Below are 5,029 nucleotides of genomic sequence, written 5' to 3' on the forward strand. Positions count from 1 at the left end.
GACCTCCTCCCCCCACCCACCCCGCAGGCCCAGCAGTGTGTGGGACACACCACGTCCCAAGAAGGAGGCACAGACCTGAATGTGCCTGGTATAAATCTTTACCAGGCCTGTGACCAGCTCACAAGAGGGAAAGAGGAATGGCTCAAATTCACTTCTACAGGCAAAAATACCTATAGGCTCCTAAGAAAGCAGTCGGCCTTAAGATCACTGCAGATCTGAAAAACTTGTGTAATTCTTTTTTGGTGGAAGCAGAAACCTGACTCTGAGCTAACCCCTGGCCAGAGGCCGCTGGGGCCTAGAAATACCCTTGTGAATTCTCCGCGTCTAGGCCGGGGCCTGGGGGTTCCCTGCCGTCCGGCCATCGTCAGAGGCCTCCCTGAGGGCTAGGCCGGCCCCAACTGGACGACCTGTGGCCCGACTGCGGCCCGCACGCAGAAGGCGGAGACCGCCGCGCCGCTTGGGCTGGGAGCGCCGCCGGGTCGCTCAGGCCAGGCCCAGCGCGGCCGCTTCGAGCTCTCAGAATCCTGCGACCCGCACCCCAAGCGCTTCCTATGACCGACCAGACCCTCAGAAACAGAGTTCCTCCCCGCCAAACTTGCCTGCTCCACGAAGCTCGAGAAGCGGTTCCCCTTGCGCGCCCCTCGCTCCAGGCCGAGCTTGGAAGCGCCTCTGACTTCGCTGCGGCGCCGGAACCCGCGTGGGCTGCCCTGGGCCGCCGCTGCTCGGTGGCCCCGGCTCAGCGCGCGAAGCCGTCCCCGCTGCCCCGCGCCCCTCGGTGCGAGGCCCGATCGGGACCCCAGGGGTCCTGGGAGCCGTGGCCCTTCCGACCCCTAGACATCCAAACCAGAGAGCCCTGGAGTTATTCCGGGCCGCGGGGGTGGTGGAGGATGGGGGTTCCATTCACGTCTCCGTTTGCAACAATAATGACACGTCCTGGTCCCACTGATGCCAGGAATCTCCCGAAGGCAAGCCGGTGGCTCCGCCGGCCCTTCAAGCGCGACGTCCAGTTTGCACGAAGTAATCACCAACTTCTGCACTCTGGGAAGGATTTTGAGGGGGAGCCGGGCTGAGCCCCAGACAGCAGCTCCGGGCCGGACTTGGAACATACTTTTTTTTTTTTTTTTCAAATCTGACCCGGATCCGTGGCTCTGAACTTATTGTGACCTCAGCGGCCCGCCTTGGGCTGTGCGCGAGCGGGAACCCGGTGCGGGACTCAGGATTCATGCTCGCACCCGGGGCTTGCAGACCACTGGAGGGGAGAGCGGGGAGGTATTCGTATGGGTTCACGTATGGGGTATTTTTCTAGAACGAGATAAATAGATCTCAAAACAGTAAAGTCCTGGTCCCGAAGCCACGACCGCGCCCCTAGGTCTCTCCAAAGATCCCCTCCGGGCGCTTGTCTAAAGAGGGGACTTTGGAGCCCCAAGTTTTCCTCAGGCGCGTTGGGTTGAACTTGGGGGCAGCTCTCGCGAAGCGCGCATTGCGCCCACGCGCTCACCTTGGCGGGAGCCACGGACTAATTAGGTGCCCCTGTTCTCCCGCTCAGCCGACGGGGCAGCCCGGCTCCAAGGGGCTGAGACCTGCGGCAGACGCCAAAGTCACCCGCCGTGACCGGCCTCGTCATTTAGAAGGAGAAAGGGCAAAAGGGCTGCTCGAAACCCTTTTTTAATACTTGACAGTTTGAGGCAGGAGCCTTGTAAGCGGAGACGAACGTGCGATAATTCTCTGCTGTTTGAAGAGCAGTGCAAAGCTGCCAAGAAACTCACTACGACGTGACTGTTTACTCCTGCGAACGGGCCTCAAAGAAAATATGCTTGGACCAGGTGACCCGGCGAGATCCGCAAAGCCGCTCCCGGCGACTCTCTCCTCCAGCGAGTCCGAGACCGGGGAGAGAGGAGCGGGCAGGTGGGTTTCCTCCACCCCTGAGTGCTACAACCTCCTTCTCTATTTTCTCATTTTATTTTTTAAAATTAAAAAGACAGAGAGAGCGCGCGCACAAGTCTTAAAAGTGGATAGCTGAATAGCGTCTGATAAAATTTGCGCTATGAAAAACATGAGGTCGAGATAGATCAGTGCGTGGGTGAAGGCTGCTCTAGCAGAAACTCGAGAAGTGAGCGGGAGCCCACAATTTTCGTTTTTACTGTAGAAATTGGTAAACGAAATCAAATGGCAATGGTTACCTATTACAGCCACTGAAAAGTTCGAAATAATTTAATGTGTTTCGGATTTATATGTATGTAATCACCATACTTTTTATTTTGTCTAGCTATTTCCATTAAGTTTTAATAAGCTATCAAAGTTCCCTGGATAAATTTTGTGAGGGTTTTTTTGGGGGTTTTGTGTGTGCGTTTTGTTTGGTTGTTTTGTTTTGTTTTGTTTTTGTCTGAGTGAGTGGAGATTACATGAACCAGAAGCGAAGTTTGAGCATAATTTTCTTAGCCACTGGGAAGTCTATCTCCTGCCAAAATTCCAAGGATGGGAAGAAGAAAGGGAGACTAAATACTCATTGAGTACCTACTATGTGCAGACAACCTGATAGGGCTGGCTTTATAAATTTTATTTAATATTAATAATTGTTTATCAATAAGAGCTCTTTTAAAAAGACCAAACACTTTCTTCTGCATCCGGACCTCAAAGGGACAGCTTCCATAATTTTATTTTATTTGCAAGAATTTTGTTTTTATTACTTCCTTCTTCGAAGTGACGTAACTGCTAAGGTTAGTGGAGAGATCCATGTTTAATGATATTAAAGTCTGTTAGTTTAACTGATTACATCTTTTAGTGTTAATCCTGTCTGGGGCGGGGGGTTCGGGGTGGGGAAGTGAAGGTGAGTCAGCACACGGTGAATTTCTCCTAACTCTTTAGGTCCCTGTAAAAATAAAGAAATCCCGAACTGCTCGGGAGGAGAAGGAACTTGTAACTGGGAGGAGAGCACTGTCACTGAAAGCGATGGCGGGCGGTGGGGGGGGGCGGGAGGGAAATGCAAAGCAAAACTTTTTCGTCTCTGTGGATCAAAGGAACCGAAAACATGACCCGTTTTGTAAGGGCTATGCAAACACTGTGGCTTGTGCTGACCACTGATAGAGGCTGAGTTAGACTAGAGGCTACATATGTTACAAAGAATACGATGCAATTGCGTATGCGGAGCTTTAAAAAAAAAAAATGAGAAAGGAGTTGACAGTCAGATGAAGTGGGAAAGGAGGGGAGGGGAATACACCCAGGAGCCTGAGCAGCCAGGTAAATCATCAAAAACTCAGTTCCTGCAACTAATGAAAAAACCAATCTCACTGTAGTCCAGGGGAAATGGTTCGCTGACGCAAGGCTGATGGTGAGTCCATTTGTCGTGCTTCTTTTCCGGACTATCAAAAAAGTTATTTCGAGATTCAGCCAAATGTTTTGACTGGGAGACTGAAAACGGGACGAGGCGTTTCCTGCCTTAACGTCCGAGCCCGCAGCAGGGCCCAGAGCGGAGCGCGCTCCGAATCGCGCGCTTCCCGCCCGGGGCGGTTCAGAAAGGACGCTCCCCGCCGCCCTGGGAGAAGCGAGCCCGAGGTCAGGCGGCGGGGGCTGCTCGGGTTCCACGTGGGGCCTGAACTTCAGCCTTCCTCTGGAGGAATGCTCCTCTAGTTTTGTTCTGGAAGGGAAAATGGGCTCAGCTCTTCGAGAGCTATCAAGAGTCCCACTCGCTGGACAAACCTGGAAACTCTGGAAGTTCTAAACTGAGCTTCCCTCGTTCCCTGAGTCCCTTTCTATCTTCTTTACCGGCGCTAAAGGGCTGCTTGCCGAGGGGGTGCTCTTTTAGATGATTTTTTTCCACGTAGACCGGAGAAGGGCCGCCGCCCGCTCCGAACGCGACTTGCCGACCTCAGCGCCCTGGGCTCGCGCGGCGCACCGCCCGCCCCTCCGCGCCCGCCCAGCCCCGCTCGCGGAAAGAGCCCGAGGGGGGAGTATCTTCTCCGCGGGCCAGAGCTCGGTGCCAGAGCGCTCTCCTGACATAACCTTGCCCAGGGTGGGCCAAGACGTGCACTAACCATCGCTTGGCTCCCCTGCTGCCGCTGCCGTCCCCACTACCGCCGGCAACTGCCTTGGACCCAACCCCCAAGAGCAGAAACTCTTGCCTCACAGCTCCCCTTGGTCCCCGCTTTCCCAGCCCTTTCCGGGATCCCACACCCCCACCCCACTTCTCCCGCCCGTCGGGGCCGAACACTGGCACCGCTCCTCGAGCCCGTTCCGCCGCGCCATTTTAACCCCTTGGACGTTTCCGCTGCGAAGAGGGCGGGAAACAGAGAAGAGCCGCCATCCTCACCTCACCTCACCCCCACGCCACCCCGCCCGGTCCTCACCTAAGGCGGCCCAGAGGGGATTATGAAACAACTCGGTGGTGGGCGCGGGTGGGGGACAGGCTACCTCCGGACTCCCGAATCTTTGGCAAAGTCTCGGGAACACTTGTGCTCCCCCAGGACAGTTTTCTTCGCCTCGGGGCGAGCACGGGGTGTCCGAGTTTCTTGGCACTAGCTGCGAAGAGCTTCTCCCTTTCCCCAGCCCCTTTAAGGACATCTGATCTTCAGTCTCCAACTTTCTCCTCTCGTCTACAAGCTTCGTCTGCCGCGGAGAGCGACCCCAGGCGAGGCCGGGAAGGGAGAGAGCTAGTGTGGGGTTAACCCAAACCAGGGCGCCCAGAGGTTGGCTGAGGCCCTGCGGGTCGAGGCCCCGCGCGCTCTTAAGCAGGAGGGAGCCTCCGGGGATCCGCGCGGGGCATGTTGCCGCGCCTGAAACAGGCGTTCCCTTTTCCAGATCATATTCCGCATAAAATCTAAAGCCAGATGCATCGCTTGGGCAAGTTACCATTTTACTGCGAAAAGCACAGATGTGTTTCCAAACTGGACTCCAGATCAAGGTTTCTGGTGCGGGTTCCAGTGGCCTGCGCAAGGTTGGGCTTTCGATGCCTTAAGGGACTACCCGGACGGGTAACGTTTTAGATGCTGTAGTCTGAACCTAGCCCAGGCAAAGCATCATTTGCGAATGCGAA

The sequence above is a fragment of the Tursiops truncatus genome, chromosome 18, assembly GCF_011762595.2.
Source record: "Tursiops truncatus isolate mTurTru1 chromosome 18, mTurTru1.mat.Y, whole genome shotgun sequence".
In the NCBI taxonomy this organism is placed as follows: Eukaryota; Metazoa; Chordata; class Mammalia; order Artiodactyla; family Delphinidae; genus Tursiops; species Tursiops truncatus.